The sequence below is a fragment of the Tenrec ecaudatus genome, chromosome 14 (genome assembly GCF_050624435.1).
Source record: "Tenrec ecaudatus isolate mTenEca1 chromosome 14, mTenEca1.hap1, whole genome shotgun sequence".
NCBI lineage: Eukaryota > Metazoa > Chordata > Mammalia > Afrosoricida > Tenrecidae > Tenrec > Tenrec ecaudatus.
In genome coordinates, this window is record NC_134543.1 from 50018621 (window position 1) to 50041015 (window position 22395).

Below are 22395 nucleotides of genomic sequence, written 5' to 3' on the forward strand. Positions count from 1 at the left end.
GTGTTTTATCTTCAGTATATCCCACTGGTCAATTTGTGTCCCTCTGGGTTTGTGATTTCTGATTTCGGATAGCCTATGTAATTCCTGTGCCAAGGTTCTCAGGTTTGTCCCAATTCCCTCATTAATGGCCCTAATAGTTTGGGGTTTTACCTCAAGGTCTGTGCTCCACCTTGAATTTATTCTTGTGTGTGGAGTGAGGTAAGGGTCTTGCTTCATTGTTCTGCAGCTACGCATCCATTTTTTCCAGCACCATGAATTGAACGGGGCACCCACTTCCCACTTGATATTTTTGGGTCCCTTATCAAAAATAAATTGTCTGCATGCTGATGACTTTATTTCTGGGTTTTCCATTGGTCTGAATATCTATTATATCAATACCACGCTGTTTTTACCACTGTGGCTGTGTATGTAGTAGGTGCTAAAGTCAGGTAAAGCAAGCTCTCCAACTTGGTCCTTCTTGAGGAGTTCTCTGCTAATTCTCCGTTTCTTCCCTCTCCATATGAAGTTGGTAATCTGTTTTTCCATCTCTTTGAAGAAAGATGCTGGTATTTGGATTGGGATAGCACTGAACTTATATAAGTGCCTTGGGTAGAATTGACATTGGGGGCCTAGTAGGGTTATCAAGTCTGTCTGTCGATTCCAAAGACCACTCAGAGTACTTCTCTGAACCAGAAACTGATTCCCACCCTATCTCCAGCGCTCCCTGCAGAGCCCCGGGTCTCTTGTGCAGCGTTCATGGCGCCTGCTCTGCCTGGACCGGCGCCACAGGGCAGCCAGGTGCACAGCATAGACTGTGCCCTGCCTTGGCACCCCATGTAGAATTTCCAGCCCGTACCCCCCTATCCTGCCTCAGGGTGCCCTGGGTCCATGTGGATGCTCAAGCCGTAGTACCCCACCTTTGGGGGCCCCTCGTGGACTAGCCGGCCAGACCCTCCCCTCCTGGACCCAAGCCTTTGGGGCTTGCTCACTGCATTCTCCCTCTCCCTGCTCAACCTGCACCAAGCGGTGCTTGCCAGTGGTGGGTTGCATGAGTCCCTAATAAAATGGGTTTTTTTTTAAATGGCTGGTGACTCTGTTAGGTTCGAGCTCCCAGCCAGGAAGGGTTGGTACACCTCGGTGGGCATTACACCTGGATTGGCCAATCCGGGCCAGGTGAATGTGATTCAGCCACGCCTCCCCACGGGGCCCTGAAAAGGCAGACGTTTTTCTCTCTGGCCCTCTCTTTCCCAGCAGCCCGGACACACAGGCCATCGCAGCTGTGCTGCGCCCCGCCAACTGTGCTGCGGACTCTGTTTTTTACCATAGAACCTGATACTGCTTCTAACTTTCATAAAACTCACTTGGATCACGAACCAGAGAGAGAGATCTAACAACTCCTGTGCCTTTTAACTCTTGTGAGAGAATATCTCTTAGCCCAGCCTAATAGAATCCCCACTCTAATAAAAAACTTGAAGCACTTGCTGATGATGAAGATCAAGGATTACAGACTTCAGTATAGGTTAGAAGTCAATGTAAGAAAAATCAAAATCCTCATAACTGGACCAATAGATAACATGATCATAAATAGAGAAAAGATTGAAATTGGTAAGAATTTTGTCTTGATGATTGAGCCCCCCCCTCCCCCAAGGGGATGAACAACAGAAACCATGAGGGAAGGGAGACAGCAGTGAGTGTAAACTATGCAAATAATAATAATTTATAATTTTTCAAGGAACCACAAGGTCGGGGGAGTGGATAGAGTGGAGGGAAGAGGAGCTAATAGAAAGGGCTCAATAGAGAACAAACGTCTTAAAAATACTGATGGCAACATATGTACAAATGTGCTTGATACAGTTGATGTGTGTATGGTTGTGATAAGAATTGTACAAGCCCCCAATAAAATGATTTTTTAAATAATAAAAAGAATTTTGTCCTTCTTGGATCCACAATTAATACGAATGAAAGCGGCAGTCCATAGTTCAAATGATGCACTGCATTAAGTAAATCTTCTGCACAGGACCTCTTTGTAGTGTTGAAAAGCAAGGATGTTACTTTGAGGACTATGGCACTTAACCTAAGCTATGATGTTTTCCATTCCCTCATCTGCTTGTGAAAATTGGACATTGAAAAAGGAGGACCACAGAAGAATCGGTGTCCTTGGACTGTGGTGCTGGGAAGAGCACCAGGGTACCTTGGTCATGTTGTCAGGACAGACCAGTCCCTGGAGAAGGATGTCATGCTTGGTAAAGTGGAGGACCAGCGAAAACAAAGAAGGCCCTGGACAAGAGGGAGTGACACCGTGACTGAGACAGTGAGCTCCAACATTGAGGACGATGGGGAAGACGGCACAGGACTGGGCAGTGTTTCGTTCTGTTGTCACAGGGTTGTTATGAGTTGGAACTGACTCAAGGACACCTAACAGGAACAATAGAAAACATACGAAAAAGAAAATTGTAGGGACTGAAAAGAGAAAACTCGAGACACTCAGTCTCATCAAATCAACACGTGACAAAGCCATCAGTTTCCAAACTCTAGCATTCTTCAGAATAATTTTATGGCCACATTACGATCTTTGGAATTAGAATCTCAGTAGTTATTTAATTTTTTTTAAGTTCCCAAAGGATTTTGATGCAGTCAATTCATGGACTGTAATTCGAGAATTGTTATGTAATGATAATTCTAATGATACAAATCATAACTAATACTGTGTCTCCATTTCATATACAAGGGAACTGTTATTTAGTCAGACTATATGCTCACAGTCACACCATGGAACTCGAGCTCAGCGAAAGGGTGACTCACTTTGCAGCTTCTCGCTCTAGCCATCACTCTAAAGAGAGGAGACGGAGGAGCAGGCTAAGGGGATTTAATAAGCAAAATCCAGAATGTGGAAATGCTACAAGACAAGTGTCCTAGTTTCTTGAACAACTAAATTGCAAGGACTAAAATAGAGGGAAAAGCTTGTACATTTGCACTGTCCCATGGAACTTTCTGCAGTGATGGAAATGTTTCATATAGCTACGCGACCCATGTGACTATATGTGCTTGAAATGTGACTACTGAAATTGAGGAACTGAATTGATTTTATTTAATTGGCATGTAAGTCTAAATAGTCACATGTGACTTGTGGCTACCTTATTAGACAGCACAGTTGTAGATTAAATTAGACTCAAGAGACAGATGAGTCAAATACTATGTGTAGACCTTACTTAGATTCTGAGTCAAACAAAGTAACTGAAAAAATGATGAGATAATGGGAAAATGGAAACTAGATATTAATTAAGTTTTTAGTTGATAGTGGGTTTCTAAAACACCCTGGGAGCTCAGTGGTTAAGCACTGGCTGCTAACTGAAAGGTGGGTAGTTAGAACTCATCAGTGCGGTTCCATGCAAGAAAAGACCTGGCAATCCACTCCCTCCCCGACTAGCAAACCCTCTGGGCAATTCTATCCTGTCCTGGAGGGTTGCTATGGGTTGAATAGTGTTTACAACAGCAGCGGCTTGATATATTATACTTTCACCATTGTTGGACATTGCTATAGGCGATGGCTGGACAACACAATTAAGATCATAACTGAGATTTACATACTGTTTATACTCGTGTGTAAGCCAAGTTTTTAGGACATTTTTTCTTTGTTTTTAAAATACTTTTATTGGGGGCTCTTACATTTCTTATCACAGTCCATTCATTCCTCCAATTTGTCAAGCACATTTGCACATAATGCCACCATCATCATTTTCAAAGCATTCTCTTCCTATTTGAGCCCCTGATATCAGCTCCCCATTTCTTCTCCTTCTTCCCCCACCCACCCTCCCTTACAAACCCTTGATAAGTTATAGATTATTTTTTCTATATATCACACATTGTTCTCCATCACCCTTCACCCACTTTTCCATTATTTGTGCCCCTGGGAGGGGGTTCTAGGCTGATCCTTGTGATCACTTCCCCCCTTTTTCCCTCATCCTCCCCTAATCCTCCTGCTATCTCTACTTTCCTTGTTGGCCCTGAGGGGTTTATCTATTCTGGATTCCCTGTGTTGTGGGCTCTTATCTGTAGCAGTGTCAGCACATTTTAAATGCAGATTTTTTTTGTAAAATTAGGTGCATTGGCTGATATTCGGGTCGACTTTTACTTGAGTATATGCTACTTAAATTGTATGCCTGAAAACAATGAATTGGAAAACATTGAAAAGGTATGAATATATTTGCAACAATTAAAAAAATCTAAACCCTCCAAGACACATGCTAAAATACTTAAATATGTAGCCAACATGATGATTTGTTTTGTAATATTCATGTTGGGCAGGAGGAGAAAGTGAATGAACTGTAAATGTAGTGTCATTGGTCAGGATGCTCTACATAGAAACCAGCCCAAGCTGGGTCCTGGGCACCAGAAGCTCCACTCCATTCAGTCTTCTCTTAATCATAGAATATTTCTGAAATTTCCAAAAGTTAAAAATTGTAAAGGGTATTTAAGTGGCACTCGTCCTGTGTGTGATCTCATTAAATCATCTCACCTCTTCTGTGGGGAAATGGAATGACTGTCTTCAGAGGAAGAATCTGTGGCTCAGAGTGGTTAAGTGGCTTGTGAGGGCTGACACAGCTAGTAAGAGACTGAACTCAAATCCAGGCCCTCTGACACTAAATCCTCTGCCAAGCTCTCTACTCACAATGGGTCACTTCCTGGATAATAAGTGAAAAGGACTAGAGAAACAGAGTAACACCATTACTCTCATTCAGAGTTATGAATTTGTAGCCTGCACTTTTCTGATCAGGCAAAGATAAATACCAAGTAACAGATGCTATGAGTGTATTAGTGAGCACACAGAGATGCATGCTACTGAACAGGAATGGTAGATCAATTGCAGTTATGGAAGAGAGGGTTTGCTAACTTTTCCCCACACAGAGAGAAGACAATAAAAGCAATTCAAGACTGAGAAACAACAAAGCCCACATGGAAGAAGCACACCAGCCTACCCCGACGTGATCGCTGAAGACAAAGCGGGTGCATAAGCAAATGTGGTGAAGAAAGCTGATGGTGCCTGGCTATCAAAAGATATAGAATCTGGGGTCCTATAGGCTGGAAGATAAACAAGTGGCTATCTAACTGAAAAACAACAAAACCCACAGGGAGCAGCACACCAGACTGTGAGATCACAAGGTGTCCAAGGGATTAGGTATCAATGGCTCAAGTAGAAAGAAAATGTTTTGAAAATGATGATGGCAACATATGTATAACTGTGCTTGACACAATGGGCGGATGTATGGATTGTTATAAGAGCTGTACGGGCCCCCAATAAAATGATTAAAAAGAAATAAATAAAATAATCTATTGCCAATCAATTTTCCTTTTTGATCCACTTTGCCTTCCTAAGAGTCTTTGTACCTAGTGGTACATTTTTATTTCACACACAAAAAAGGGTTGATATCAGGGACATAGCTCCCCCAGTACTCTTAGATCATGTTTCCACTACTTGAAAATTCTAACACAAAGCATCTTCCTTAAACTAATGAATTAAGCATTTACTATCTAGTAGGAAACACAAGCAAGTGATATTAATTACACATCATTCTTCTGTGTGTCTAGACTAGAGCTTTGCCTTGCTACTCAGCAACAGAATGAATGATTACACACAGTAACATGAGCTCAGGAAAACTGCAGAATGTTTGGTGCATTCAAAATCAGGGCAAAACAGAATAGTCTATTAGTGATGGGATTGAAATGTTAAGAAAAAGGGCAGGGTAAATGATGTCACAAAGAAATATATAAGAAAAGGGTGTTTGGTGAAAGCTACACAAATATAATTTTACAACACTAATAGCAACTAAAAATATCTATGCAGCCATACATGTTTGAGAGTAAATACAAATTTTTACTACCAGGTTTATAGTTCATAAATGTGTTGGTTTATTCCAAACAAAACATGTTTAAGTATATTTCTGACCACAGTATATGGCTGCAGACAAGTTCTCTCAGTAAGACACTTGTTTTAGTCTTGCTAGGGTGCCTTCAACAACAATAATAACCAAAGAAACCCAATCAATGCAGTGGCCTCCAAGGGGGCTTACTGGTCCAGTTAAATCTAAGATAAAAGGTCAGCTCAGAAAGTTATGACAATAGCAGTTTTTGGAATCTTAAAGGGTCTGTCAGTCTACCTTCCTATGATAGCTTGTATTGTCCTGTGATGATAGAAGTTATGTGATTAGTATTTCAAATACTAGCAAGGTCCCCTAAAGTAACCGGTTCAGCAGAACTTCCAGACTAAGAACAGACTACAAAGAAAGAATAGACTGTCCATGTCAGAGGCCTTGGTGACTGAAAATCTTATGGATAGCAGCAAAACATTGTCAGTGATAGAAAACTTCATGAACATTAGCAACAGAACATTGTCAGATACAGTGCCAGAAGACAAGCCCCTCAGGCCGGAAGGCACTCAAAATATGATTGAAGAAGAGATGTCTTCTCACAGCTTTTGTTCTTAGGGTATCAAGTTGGTTCAGACCCATAGCAACCCTTTGCACAACAGAACGAAACACTGCCTGCTCCTGTGCCATCTTCACAGTTGTTCCTTAGCTTGAACCCCCTTTGCAGCCACGGTGTCAGTCTGTCTTGTTGACATCCTTCCTCTTGCTCCCTGCGATCATGACTCGGATGGATCGAAGCCTTCAGGATCTTCATTTCCTGATGGGGCACAGCTCAAAATGAGAACAGTTGCAAACATCTATGAATAATTGGTACTTGGAATGTGTGAAGTATGACCTTATGAAAATTGTAAGTTATCAACATGAAATGGATTTCATAAAGATCAATATCCTGGGCATTTCTGAGCTTAAATGAACTGCTTTTGGTCATTTTGGATCAGAAAATTATTTGGTTTACCATGCCAGGAAAAACAGATTCAAGAGGAATGACGTTGCAGTAATCCCCGAAAAGGACATTTCAAGATCTATCTTGAAGTACAGTGCTGTCTATGATAGAATCATATCTATCCATATATAAGGAAATCCATTCAATATAACTATTATTCCAATAGATACACTAACCACTAATGCTAGTTATGTAGAACTTGAAGAATCTTACCAATGTCTTCAATTTGAAATTGATCAAACATACAATCAAGATGCATTGATAATTTTTGGCAGTTGGAATTAAAGAGGAAGGAACAGTACTTGGGAAATATGGCTTTGATGATAGAAACAAAGCTGGGGATGGAATGATAGAATTTTGCAAGGCCAAAGACTTCTTCATTGCAAAGATCTTTCTTCGTGTGTCCATGTGTACATGGACTTCTCCAGATGGAATGCACAGAAATAAAATTGACGACATCTGTGGGAAGAGATAATGGAGAAACTCAATATCAGCAAAACCAGGCCAGAGACCATCTGTGGAACACACCATCAATTGCTCATATGCAAGTTTAGGTTGAAGCTGAAGAAAATTCAAACAAGTCCACAAGTGCCAAAATACAAGCTTGACTATCCTACCCACCTTTTGAGAACACCTAAGGACAGATTTGATGCATCGCACACTGATGACAGAAGACCTGGTGAGTTGAAGGGGACACCGAGAGCATCATGCAAGAACCTGTAAACAAAATCATACATGAAGCAAATGGTCGCTAAGAAGACAGGAAAGAAAGCACAGATCAAAGTGGATCTCAGAAATGACTCTGAAACTTGATTGTAAACTTAAAACCAAACTCACTGCCATGGAGTCGATTCTGACTCATAGAGACCCTGCAGGACAAAGCCGAACGGCACCCTGTAGGTTTCTGAGACTAACTCTTTATGAGAGTAGAAAGCTTCATCTTTCTCCAACAGAACAGTTAGGAGATTTTAAAATGCCAACCTGGCAGTTAACAGCCCATCCTGAAACCACCACTCCACCTGGGTGCCTTGTTCATGGAACAGCTAAGGCAGATGGAAGAAGTGATGAAGCAAAAGAGATGAATGAAATTTTCAAAGGGAAGCTCAAGAAGACAATGTAAAATATTATAATGAAATGTGCAAAGACCTAGAGTTAGAAAGGCAAAAACAGGAAAACATGTCCAGCATGTCTTAAACTGAAAGAACTAAAAAAAAAAAAATCAAGCATTGAGTCTCTGGGAAAATATTGAATGATGCAGAAAGCATCAGAAGAAGATGGAAAGAATACACAGAGTCACCGAACCAAAAAGGACTAGTAGCCATTTAACCATTTCAACGGGTAGCAGATGAGTAAGAACCAATTGTGCCAAAGGAAGAGGCCCAAGCTGCACGGAAGGCATTAGCCAAAAACAAGGCTCCAGGAGTCGATGGAACACCAAATGAAATGTTTACTCATCTGTGCTAGGAAATTTGGAAGACTGCTACTTGGTCAACTGACTGGAAGGAATCCATATCTGTCCCCATTCTAAAGAAAGGTGACCCAACAGAATGCTCAAATTATAGAACAATATCATTAATGTCCCAGGCAAGTAAAATTGTGCTGAAGATCATCCAACAACAGTGGTAGCAGGGCATTGTCGGGTTGGATCAGAAAAGGATGTGGAATGAAGGGGTATCACTGCTGATGACAGATGGCTATTTACCTGGGTTTTCTTGACTATGCGAAGGAGTTCAACTGTGTAGAACATAACAAACTAGGGATAGTCTTGAGAAGACTGAGAATCCCAGAAGACTTCATTGCGCGCATGCAGGATCAAGAGGCAGTGTGCAAACAGAATGTGGGACTACTGCATGGTTTAATATCAGGAAAGGTGTGCATCAGGGTTGGATCCTCTCACGATATTTATTCAATCTGTATGCTGAGCAATTCATCATAGAAACTGGATTATTTTGAAGGCAGGCTCACTAACAACCTGCAGTATGCAGATGACACAGCCTTGCTGGCTGAAAGTGAGGCGAACTCGAAGCACTTGCTGATGAAGATCCAGGAGTGTAGTCTTTAGTATGCATTGCAACTCAATGTAAAGAAAACACAAACCCTCACACCTGGGCCAGTAGGGAACACTGTGGGAAATGGAAGAAAGATTGGAGTTGTCAATGGTTTCATGTTGCTTGGGTCCACAATCAGTGCTCACGAAAGCACCAGGCAAGTGATCGAGAGATTCATTACTTGGGGTGAATCTGCTGCACAGACCTCTTTAAAACTATGAAAAGGAAGGATGGTATTTTGAGGACTGAGGTGTGCCTTACTTAAGCCATGCATTTTCAATCGCCTCCTTTGCATAGTTGGATGATTGAATTGTGGTACCGGCAGAGAATGTTGAAGGTACCATGGACTTCCCCAAAAAACCCCAAACAGCTCTGTCTTGGAAGGAGTACAACCAGAACGCTCCTTAGAAGCAAGGATGGGAATTTTTTAGACATATGATCAGGAGAGAGGAGTCCCCAGAGAAGGACATCATGCTTGGTAAAGCTTAAGGTCAGCAAAAGAGAGGAAGGCCCTTGACCAGATGCATTGACACCGTGGCTGCAGCCACGGGCGGAGATGTAAGAACCATCGTGAAGATGGCACAGCACCGGGCAGTGTTTCCTTCTGTTGCACACAGGAGGCTGTGGGTTGAAGCCCACTCAGTGGCACATAGTAACAACAACAACAACAACAACAACGGGTCATCTAAAGGCTGCTGGTGGTACAGTGGGTTAAGCGCTGGGCTGCTGGACACAGGTAGGGGTTCAAACCCACCAGTCTTGATTTGCAGTCTTGGCAACCCTACGGAGCAATTGTCTGTGGGCTTCGAGGTTCTCAGTGGATCGGAATGGACTGCATAGCAGGGTGAAGGGCCATCTTGATTGGTTGTCTCAAAAGTCACAGAAAATTACAGGGGCTTATTATGGAGTGGTTTTAAGAACACTGAAAGCTGCATTGGGGAGAAAAGGTTAGGGAAGTCATGCTGAGGAATTTCCCCCCTCTCATCACAATGTACTGGCTCATTCTTTGAGGCTAGCAAGGACTGGCCTCTAAAAATTCCTTTGGGAAGCCTCACCCCATCCACCCCACAGCCTGTTCCTTCCTCCCACAGGCTCTTTTTTGCTGCACAAACTCAAAGAGTATTTCAAAAGAACACGATGTGGTCCCTCAGGGATGTAAACCGGTTGTTTCAATGTGACCTCAAGCAAAGAACACAAATTCCTAGCTACTTTTAGAAGTGTATAGTCCTACTTCAGTGGTTCTCAACCTTCCTCATCTGCGACACTTTAATATAGGTCCTCATATGTGATGACCCCCCCCAACCATAAAATTATTTTTGTTGCTACTTCACAACCGTCATTTTGCTACTGTTATGAATCAGGCGACCCCTGTGAAAGGGTCATTTGACACCCCCTCCAAGGGTGTTGCGACCCACAGGTTGAAAACCGCTGTCCTAGATGGAGGCAATGTCAAGAAACAATACCTTCACGTTTGGATCTTCTCCTTTAATAAGGGTTCCATGATTGTGTACTGGTACCTTTTTACTGACCCTCCTGTTCGTGTTTGGGCCTGTTGAGTTGGTTCCGACTCCTAGAGTCCCCATGTGCAACAGAATGAAACACCGCTCAAAATGTTCAGAGGCGACGACCCTGGTTCCATAACTCAGCTGACAAGACTCAGACTTTTGTTCATCTGCCCAAACAAACCCAAACACCCCAGTTCCCATGACCATCACATTTTTCAGAGGGCTTTGACCCCAATGACAAACTCAAATGTTTCAAAGTGGGAAGAAAGAGGTATTATGGCCTCTCCCTCCCCTTCATACCTTCTCTTGGAATTGCAATAAAGCAGGCTGATACCCTGCAATTATAACTCTCTGGCCTCACATGAGGCAACTTTGATGGGCAAGTGCTTTCTCTGTTCTTTATTAGCAACATTAATCAGAAGGCTAGCACAGATTGTAAGCCGTTTCTCACAGGAATGTTGCAAGGTGAACAATGACAATAATGTGAAATTAATCTCCTAGGAAAATGACATTCCTCATGTGACCTCCTTGAGAACAATGGTTAACTGTTGGGTGCTGTCCTTCTTTCTTTCCGAAGCGGGCGGGGACATTTAAACCTCCTGGTACATATGAGGGGGATTTCAGGCCCCAAAGTGTTTCCCAAGACAGATTCACACCAGCTTCGAGGTGGTGGTCATGTTTGGGAGAAAGAGAGAGGGATGGGATCAGAGAGAGTATAAATTATATATCAATTGTATGAGGGTCAGTCAAAACACATTGCTATAAAATAATAAAAACATTCTTTGTAATCCAGAATCCCAAAATATGAAGCTCTTGTTTCTCAACACATCCTCCATCTAGGTCCGTACACTTCATCTCTCTGATCTTTCCCCAAAGAGTCCATGCTTTTGGATTTACACCTCGTCAAAAGGGCAGTCTTGGGACACTGGAGAGACTCAGTTCATGTTCCTTTTAAATGCTCTGTTAGTCTGGGGAGCAGGAAGCAGTCTGAAGGGGCAAACTCAGGACCGGGAAGTGGAGGGGGTCAGGTTCCCAATGAAAGGGAAAGCAGAACGGCCCTTGCTACCTCCAAAGAATGAGCAGCCGCATTGTCAGGATGGAAACAATATCGCAGCATAACTCTCCTGGTCTGTTTCTCACAAGGGCAGTTCTCAATTTTCTTAAAATATCTTCTCTCTAAGCCTCCCGCGATGGCCCTTTGTCCTTTGAGAACATAAAGAGATGACTGACCCTTTTGAAATTACCCCTAAAACAACAGTCACCTTAACCTTTCAGCTGACCTCTCTGCCTTGATTTTCACTAGCCCAGCACAGCCCTTGGAAGCCACTGTCCTCATTGGACCTTGTTCTCTGATTCATGTTGGTCACTCCCAGACTCATCCTGTTACCACCTGTCCCATCAAATTTTCATTAGCTTCAGCGTTGCTCACAAGATTCATGGAAAGGTCAGTTCGGTGAGCTAGCAAATTTTTACACAACGCTTTGGGCACCCCTTGAATTGAAAGTTTGCTGAGGCCAAAACATTTGCTTAAAATTGGGAATGCCAAGCAAACTATGTAAGAACCCAACTTCAGTAGCTACTTCATCGACGGTAAATCTTTGTTGTTGTTTTGCTTGTTTTTAACTTCTACCAGTTTCTGGACTTCAGCCAGTTTCTTCATCCTTCGAGGCTGACAATCCAATCTTCCCCTCATTGGCCCATTTCTGTGGTCTTACTGGCTTTCCTTAAAATGCTTGGTCTACTTAAAAGCTGTTGTTTCATATGAGACAGCATTCCCATAGACTTGTTACAAAGCTTCTGTGATTTGAGAAGATGCCCACTTGAATTTCATTAAAAAATTTATATTAGCCTTGATCCCAAATAACTTTTTCCCCTAAACACAAATAATGCTTTTTTAAAAGCATGATAACAAATCAAGACAGGTGCATTACTGAAACAACTTTTTTTGCGGCCATCTGCTGAGCATGAAGACATGTTTTGTTTGCAATAAACCCATGCGTGATTGAACTGGAACACTAGTAGCAATACTTTTTGACAGCACCCTCCTGGCCTCTCTGTTTTCTGCATGCTTGAAATATGTTATGCTTTAAAAAGAAGAAGAAAGAAGAGCCAAAGGACAAGCAACAAACTTGGAAAGGAGTAAAAATAAATTTAATTTCTTAATCTATAAAGGAGTTTCACAAATCACTAATAAAAAGGTAAATAACCCCCACAAAGAATGGGCAAAATGTGTGAATGGATCATTCACATTGTTGCACTCACTGCCCAGTTCACACTGACTGGCAGCAACTCTAGTAAACAGACAAGGACTTTGCATGTGGGTTTCTGAGTAGAAAGCCTCATCTTTCTCCTACAGAGCAGCTGGTGGGTTCAAACCACTGACGTCACATTTAGCAACCCCATGTGCCACCAGGGCTCCTTTACATCATTTAGTGAATCTATAAAATAGCTCAATATGTACATGTGTCTATGCCTGTGTGTAAGTGGATACACTCACTAAAGAAATGTAAATCAAGATAACTATTTTTCCCATTTATTGGCAATTTAAAAAAATGTTGACAGAACAATGTTAACACTGGACAGGGAAAGCATACTTTCCTGTGCTTCCGATAAGTTGATATAATAATGAATATAATAAATTGACAGTAATCATTCTGAGGGCAACACTTTAAATGCACATTTTGTTTGGTTGAGCAATCCCATTTCTAGGACTTTTATTCTTTGGATATAGTTGACTAAGTGTCCAAAGATCGGTGTATAAGGATATTTGTCATAGTAAATACTCAAGATTTTAAAATTCTATCAATAGTAGATTAAATTAATGATAATAAATGCAATTTACAGAATTTTGAAATTCACAAATGACAGAATGCACCTACTTTACAGTCGTTAGCTGCCATCAAGGTGACTTCAACTCGTGGTGACATGAGCACGTGTCAGTGTACCACTGTGCTCTAAGCTGTCACTTTGAAAGCCGATTGCCAGGCTAGAAGCTGTCTACAATAGAACAGATTTTAAAAGGCCAAACGATAGAACCAGGTGAATGGTATGTCCTGTGGTATTGAGGCGTCCGTTATACGTATGTCTAATTGTTCAGCATATTGTGCATTGCAAACACAATGTCTCGAAGAATCTTATGAGTGACTATCTCTAAGGAATGCAAAGAAGAAAGAAAACTTGATGTGGGATGACTTAGCACTCTTGCTGCAAATGGTAGGAAGTTGTGACTCAGATTGCCCTCAGAAATGAGTGCATCGACTGGCTCAATTTAAAAATCTGTGGGTAATTTCAGACTCATTAACCAGAAGTGCACTGTCATCCAACTGATAACAACCCTGTAGGACCGAGTAGAGGGGTACTTTAGGGTTTTCAAGAATGGAAACAGTCTCCTCGTTCTCCCTCAGACCTTGCAGATAACAACCTGGTGCCTAACTCACGGGCTTCCCTCTTGGTTTGGAGCTCTGCAATATCTCCAGGGTCCATCTTGTGATTGCTTTCTCTGGTTGTTGACATCACCCTTGCCCACGTGAATGGTGGTGCCCTCTGTGGGTGAGGACCAAGACTACCCTGGTGCTGCAATGCACCAAAAGGTTAGTGGTTTGAACCTACCAGTTGCTCTGTGGAAGAATGGTGTTGCCATGCATTTGCAGAAATATTGATTACCGATAGCCAAGTCAATTCTGCTGAATAGTGACCCAATAGGATGGGGCAGAACTTCTCTGTGGTGTTTCTGAAGTCCATAAAGAATCCATATAGGGTTTCTGCGCCTGTCCACCTTTCCGAGGGCAGATAGCCCCTCCCAGAGAGGGACAGACGAGTTTGAACCACGGAGCCGTCCCAAAGCCTATCTACCCCTTTAAGATGACAGTTTAGGAAACTGGGAGACAATTCTACTTTGTCCTGGAAGCTAGCTCTGAATTGGAATGCACTTGTTGGCTGTGGGTGCATATTGCAGTAATGGCTGCACTCAACACATTCAATGACTGTTATTTAGAGAGGACCTTATGGTCAGATTAACTGGCTTCACAGCTGTTCTTCTTCCTCTTCCCTTTCCTCAAGGAAAGTCTCCCCTGGTACTTCACTCCTTGAGTGACAGAGAACTGCTTCTGCCTGTGCAAGTTACCTGATAATTAGTCACCAAACCCTCTGCCATCCAGTCAATTCTCACTCATAACGAGCCTGCCTAGGATTTCTGAGACTGTAAACCTCCATGGGACCAGACAGCCTCATCTTTCTCCAGGACAGTAACTGGTAGACTTGAACTGCTGACCGTGCAGTTAACAGTATAATTAATTGGCAATCCACTATGCCACCATGGCTCCTATAATTAGGGGAGCTAGATAAAATACAGGCTGACTAGTTAAATGTGAATTTCAAATAAATAACTTTTCAGACTACACATGCCCTAAATATTGCATGGGGAAAAAAAGAAAATATTAGTGCACAGCATATACAAAAAACATTATAGGTTGTTTATCTGGAACTTAAACTCAATTGAGCACTTTATGTTTTTATTTACTGTTGTCCTGCATTTTTATTTGCTAAACCTTGCAAGCCTACACACAAGGCCAAGTGTCTGTGACTACTTTCAATTTGCCTAATGGTATGCTCTTGGTTTTTCTGTACTATAAAATGTCTGATTATTGGCTTTTGACTTTTTAATCTTCATCTTTCACACATAAAAGAGTAATTATCAAGCAAACCACCAACCAGATGAAGAGAGAACATTTCCAACTTCATTTTAACATGATGTCTTACAGCTCTGTGCTCTCCTTGTCTTTTTTTAGGAAAGAGTTGTCTGCCTAATTTTTAGACGGAAGTTTAATACAAGTGGTTTCTGGACTCTCTGGTGCCACTACCTGGTGGTTCAGCTCCACTGCTACTCGATTCCTATAAAGAAGGTCACCAGCAATTTAATTTCCAACATGAAAAGTAATGACATGATTCTGATACGGCTAACAATTAAAGCAGATGAACTAATGTTCCCATTAAAAAAGAAAACGATTCTTTTTCCCAAAGGAGGACGTACGATCATAGATGTGTATTTATAGTTAACTTTCTGCTCTTGGTACTTGGCATATAAAGAACACAAAGACTAGTGGATGAAATTTACATGAGAATATAATTTTAATTTGAACAGGATACTAGAATTTTTACAAGATCACAGTGTTCAAGCAGCCAGGCCATATTTAACCTCTGAAATATGTTGCAATCCTATTGTAAAAAAAAAGGCACAAACTATTTTATAGATACAAATAAAGTAGTGTATTGTTCTTCGGTGAGCCTGGGTTTAAAGACAACAAAACAAAAAGAACAATTTGACAGGGCAATTAAGTTTCCTTCCCTGAGCCATGTTAGTGTTAGGTGCCATTGAGTGGTTCCCATTCACAGCCACCAGGTGCACAACAGAACCACAGAGTGCCCGGTCCTGCTCCATCCTCACAATTGTCCTTTTCCTTGAGCCCCTCGTGGAAGCGGCTGTGTCGATCCATCTCATCAAGGACCTTTCTCTTTTCCACTGACCTTCTACTTTCCCAAGATTGATGTCCTTCTCCAGAGAATGGTCTCTCCTGATAGTATGTCCAAAGTACTTGAGACAAAGTCTCACAACCCTTGCTTTTAAGGAGCATTCTGGCTGTACTTCTCCCGACACAGATTTGTTTGTTCTTTTGGCAGTCCATGGTACTTCCAATATTCTTTGCCAGCACCACAATTGAAATGCATCGATTCTTCTTCAGTCTTCCTTATTCAATATCCAATTTTTACATGCATAGGAGGTGATTGAATATGCCACGGCGTAGGTCAGCACACCTCAGTCCTCAATGTAACAGCCTAACTTTTCATCATTTTAAAGAGGTCTTGTGCAGCAGATTCTCCCAGTGCAACATGTCCTTTGATCTCTTGATTGCTGCTTCAAATGGGCATTGATTGGGGGTCCAAACAAAATGAAACCCTTGACAACTTCGATCTTTTCTCCATTTGGCATGATGTTACCTATTGGCTCAGCTGTGAGGATTTTTGTTTTCTTTACATTGAGTTGTAATCCACACTGAAGCCTTCAGTACTTGATTTTCATCAGCAAGGGCTTCAAGTCCTCCTCACTTTTATCAAGCACAGTGGTGTGATCTGTATATGGCAGGATGTTGATAAGCCTTCTTCGAATCCTGATGCCAATTTCTCCATCATATAATCCAGCTTCTCTGATTATTTGCCCAGTATAGAGGTTGATGAGTGTGGTAAAAGGACACAACCCTGACACACACCTTTCCTGGTTTTAAACCACGCAATAGTCCCTTATTCTGCTTGCGTAACTGTTTCTTGGTTCAAGTACAAGTTCTGCATGAGCTCAATGAAGAATTCTGGAATTCGCATCTTTCTCAAGATTATCCATAGTTTGTTACAAACCACACAGCTGAATGTCATTCCATAGTCAATAAAACACAAGTTACCCTCTTTCTAGTATTTTCTGCTTTCAGCCAGGTTCCATCTGTCACTACCAATGATATACCTTGTTCCACTATCTATTCTGAATCTGGCATGAATCTTTGGCAGCTCCCTGACAATGTCCTGCTACAACTGTTTTTGAATAATCTCCAGCAAAATTTTACTTGCCTGTCATAATAATAATAATAATGTTCCATAATTTGAGCATTCTGTCGGGTCAGCTTTCTTTGGAATGGATACAAATGCAGATCTCCTCCAGTAAGTTGTCCGGGTAGTTGTCTTTGAAGTTTCCTCGCATCGACAAAGGAGTGCTTCCAGTTCTGCAGCAGCCTGCTGAAACATTTCCTTTGGCATTCCATCCGTTCTGAGAACATTGTTTCCGGTTAATGCCTTCCCAGGGCAGCGTGGACTTCTTCCCTCAGTACCATTTGTTCTTGCTCATATGACACCTCTTGAAACGGTGACTGCCGACTGTTCTTTGTGGTGCAATGACTCGTGACTGGGGTATTCTTTCCAGCTGCGTTTGATGCTTTCTGCATCATTCAGTAGTCTGCACACTGTATCATTCCATGCTGTGACTCAAAGCTTGAACTTTTTTCTTGAGTTTAATATGTGCTGAGCTTGTTTTCCCTATTTTGGCTTTCTAACTCTAGGTCTTTGCACGTTTTATTTTGTCTACTTCAGAGTCCCTTTGAAATTTTCTATTCAGCTCTTTGACTTTATCATTCCTCCTGCGTGCCTTAGCAAGTCTGGGTCTCTTCTAACATCTACTTCAATCTTTCCCTTGTTTTGAATGACCTTTTGCTTTCTTCATGAATGACGGTCTTGATGTCCTCCTTCAGCTCATCGGGTCATCTGTCTTTAGTGTTCAATGCGGCAAATCTGTTCTTAAGATATGCTTGAGACTCAGGTGGGATAGACTCAAGGTCATACTTTGGTCATGGTGCACTTGTTTTCATTTTCTTCAGCTTCAACTAGAAAGTGCATTTGAGCAATTGATGGTTTGATATACAGTTGACCCCTGGCCTGGTTTTAGCTGCTGATAGTGATTCTCCAGTGTCTCTTCCCACAGATGTACTCAATTTGATTTTTGTGTATTCCATCTGGAGAAATCCATGTGTTGCCTATCAATGTCCCTGTCAATGTCCGTTGACATTTGTGCCATTTGTGTTGTTGAAAAACAAAGGTATTTGTGAGGAAGAAGTAGTTGGTCTTGAAAAATTCTAGCATGTGATCTCCAGCTTCATTTTTATCACTAAGACCATATTTTTCAATTACTGTTCCTTCCTCTTTGTTTCCAACTTTTGCATTTCTGTTGCCAATAATTATCACTGCATTTTAATTGTTTGTTCAATCAATTTTAGACAGAAGAAATTGGTAAAATTCTTAAATTTCTTCCGCACTGGCTTTTGTGGTTGGCACATAAATTTGATAACAGTTGTACTGACTAGATGTCCTTGTATTTGGATAGATATTATTCTATCACAGACAACATTGCAGTTCAAGATATAACGATAGATCTTGAAATGGCCTTTTTGACTATGAATTCAACACCATTGCTCCTCGCTGTGTCATTTCCAGCAGAGGAAGCCAGTCCAGCTCACTAAATGTCTAGAATGTCGACCTTTATGCATTCCATTTCATTTTTGATGACTTCTAACTTTCCTAGATTCATACTTTGTGCACCCCAAGTTCCAAATACCTAATACATGTTTGCAGCTGTTTCTTTTCATTTTGAGTTGTGCCCCGGTGATAAATGAAGGCCCCAAAGGCTCTCCTAACACCAGCTCTCCTCCATCCACGTCATTACGGTCAACTCTGCTTTGAGAAAGCAGCCCCTCCGCAGTCCTGTTGTGAGGGCCATCCAACCTGAGGGGCTCACCTTCTGCCACTGTCTCTGCCAATGTTTTGCTTCTATTCGTGAAGTCTTCAGTATCTGACAACGTTTTCATGCTATGCTTTCAGTGGTTAATTCCTCAGAAATAGAGAGCCTATTCTTTCTTTGTTCTTATTCTGGAAGCTTTGCTGAAAGCTGCTCACTTTGGAATGGCCCTGCTGGTATTTGACAGCCCAGTGGCATAGCTTCCTGCATCACAGGAAGCCATCACAGTGCCACAAACTGACAGACAAGTGGTAGCCCTCCATGTAAAACTGACAGCACTCAGAGCGTATCACTTACTTGAACGGAGAATTGGAAAGAAAGAAATGTAAATTAATATTGTTTATAGACTTTAATATAAATACCATAAAAATTGGAGGTAGAGAGAACTAGAAAAACTGATAGTATTCTCATCTTGTGAGTGTTTTGTATACTCAAAGATGACTCTAAATGAGACCTTTAAATGTTTCTTTTTTGAAAGGTGGGAAAACAGGTAGCTCATGATACTGACTCTTTCATGGTGAGAAATCAATAGATCCTGTTTCAAGTTGATAAAATTGGAAATAAATAAAATATTAAACTGAAAGCAAAATCTGTTAATTTGGGGAAATTAATTAGGGGCTGGAGAAAAGTGGAAAAGGTTAGGCAAAAAGAAAAAAAGAATGTTAAGCAAGGGAAGAATTTGGGTTTTTATTTAAAAGTTTTTGTTCTGTTTTGAGAATTATGATCATGTAATACTTTTCTAATAAAAAGTGCATTAATTAAGAATAAGCGTATTTTTAACATACTGCCTCATTAATATTTATAAGATATAGTTAATAAAGAACTCACACGTTAAAATATGCCCATGAGTAATGGGCCTTTAATTTTAAAATTCACCATTCAATTCATTCCCATATTATGAACACTTGCTAAAAATATCCACATCAAATAAAAACTCCTTAGTTTTATGCGATGAACAAATAATTTACCAGAGAAGAGATGCTTGGGAAACAGTAGAAGGAAATTTCAGCAAAAATGAACAAGAATGATAAAGCAATGTTAATGAGCATACAAAAATCATTTATAATATTTCATCATCAGAGTCATAAAAATAAGGATGTCCTTTGATCAAGGAAAATCATTTTAAAGAAAATATCGCACTTTGTTAAAATAAATAATGGCTCTTATATGTAGTGGCATAGTGATTAGGTGTTTGACCACTAAACTCAAAGTCAACAGTTCAAAGCCACCAGTCGCTCCATGGGAGACAGAGAAGGCTTTGCACTCCCTTAAAGAGTTACAATCTTGGAAAACCACAAGGATAGTTCTAGCCTGACTTATGGGGTCGCCATGAGTCAGAATCGATCCAATGGCAGTGAGTTGTACATATTTTCTGTTAATGAACAACACAGTATATAATTTTCATGCTATCTATACTTCATTTAAAAATATACATGCATATAATAAGAGATTTATAATCATTAAGCATATTATCATACTCAGTATAAATTTCTTCAGGAATTAAGCAAATTCCCTCATCTGTACCTCTCTAGCTCCATCTCTCTTTAGCTCTCTAAACTGACACTTACCCGCCAGAAATTATTGTATGAAGAACTTTTTGGCCAGGTCTCACTAGCTTTCAGATACCAAATTCACCTGGCATATAAACTGCTAGCACTTACTAATTCCATGAGCCTTCTTTTGTTTTCATTTTCATTATGCAAATGTTTGCCAATTTTTATATATTAATGTGTGAAATATTAGAATCTTCTGAATTTTCACTAATAATTCTCTTTAATAATACTTTTTATAATTTTGAAATTATTAGAGCTCTTCTTGGGCAGTCATTTCCCATGTAGCTTCTCTCCTAAGGTATGATCAGAAGCTTAGACCCATTGAAAGAAGTCTTCCTTAAATGGGGATGACATTGGGCGGACTGATGAGGAGTGGTAGAGGGAAGCTTATGATTTCTAATTTAGATATGTTTGCTTTGTTTGGACAAGCAAGTTTTGTTTTTCAGTTTTACAAATGATTTTAAAATATGTCACTCTTCTTCCCTATTATAGAGTTTATGGAAATAACGAAGCAATGTTTTGGTATAATAAAAAATTGATTTTTAAAAGACATTAATTAAAGGAGCATTCATACTTACCTGGCAGGGGAGATACCATGATCACAAAGGTGGCTTTCCCAGGGTGAGCTCACCCATTGCACTCTCGATGTGCTGACACCTGCGATTTCCCCAAATGTGGGAAACTCGACTGCATAATTTGTGGTAGTAGGGGACTGCGTTCGTGCACTCCCCTTTAAAAAAAGGAGCATTCATAATAAAAGTTTATGAATATAACTTAGTTATTAAGAAGAGAATTGTTTGTAATGTACAATATATATTTAAAAAGCACCTCACTGCCATAGAGTCAATTTTGACTCATAGCAACTCTATAGAACACAGAACTGCCCCTGTGGGTTTCTGAGACTGTAACTCTTTATGGGAGTAGAAAGTCTCTTATCTTTCTCTCAAAGAGCCATGGGTGGTTTCAAACTGCTCACCTCAGTTAGCAGGCATACATGTAATCCACTACCCCACCAAGGAATTACAAATATATAATATGTAATTTAACAAATTATATATGTATTCATTAAGACATCTTCTTACTTATCCCTTTTTTTTTCTGGTTTACTTGCCCCCGAATTGATTAGGGATCTAACATTCGCAACACCACTTGCAAGCTGATGCTACTGTGCAATAAGGATGCCTTCTTTAGGAACCCTTATTACACATAGTAGTATTAACTTACAGATGGTTATAGAAGAGTAAAATAGCCTAAGGCAAGCAACCAGAACTTATCCCTTTTTTAAAGTAAACTTTTTTTTATCACTTTATTGAGGGCTCTTACAATGCTTATTACAATCCATACATCAATTGTTTCAGGCTTATTTCAACATAGTTGCCATCATTCTTTTCTAGACAGTTACTTTCTATTAAGTCCTTAGTGTCAGCTCCTCATTTTCTCCCTTGTCCCCACCCTTGTGATCCCTTGATATATTATAAATTATTATTTTCATATCTCAAGCCGACCACTGTCTCCCTTCCCCCATAGTTCTTTCCTCTGGAGGGGTGTGTGTGGCTGTGTGTCGATCATTATGATCTGTTCCCCCTTCTTCCCCTCCCCCCCACCTTCTCCCTTCCCATCTGGTATCTCTCTGCCCATTCCTGCTCCTGGGTGGTGTGTATCCTGAGCTATTATCTCTTATCTACAGCTGTGTATATGCTCCAGTCTTGTTTGAAGTGAGAAGCATCACTGGGGTGATGGTGATGGGGGGTGAGGAAGCCTCAAGGAACCAGAGGACTATTGTGTGTTCCATCTGTGCTTTACTGCACTCTGGTTGACTCATCTCTTCCCTGTGATCCCTCTATGGGGGATGTTCCATTGTCTACAGATGGGTTTTGGGACTCTGCTCTAACCCCTCTCATTCTCAACCATATGCTTTTGTTTGTTTGATCGTTAAGGGTCTTCTGAGACCTGTTACCTGGTCCGGATGACATCTCATGATTGCACAGGCTGTTGTGCTTCTCCGTGTGGGCTTATTGTTTCTCTGCTGGATGGCTGCTTATTTAACTTCCAGCCTTTAAAACCCCAGACGCTATATCTTTTAATAGCCGGGCACCATCTGCCTTCTTCACATTTGC

The 22395-nt window shown here is 40.9% G+C and overlaps 1 non-coding gene across 1 annotated transcript; it reads left to right on the forward strand.

Moving 5' to 3' along the window:
* Positions 1 to 20848: 20848 nt before the first annotated feature.
* Positions 20849 to 21011, forward strand: LOC142427204 (U1 spliceosomal RNA). Its single transcript, XR_012780015.1, has one exon. It is a non-coding gene; the product is annotated as a U1 spliceosomal RNA (small nuclear RNA).
* Positions 21012 to 22395: the final 1384 nt, after the last annotated feature.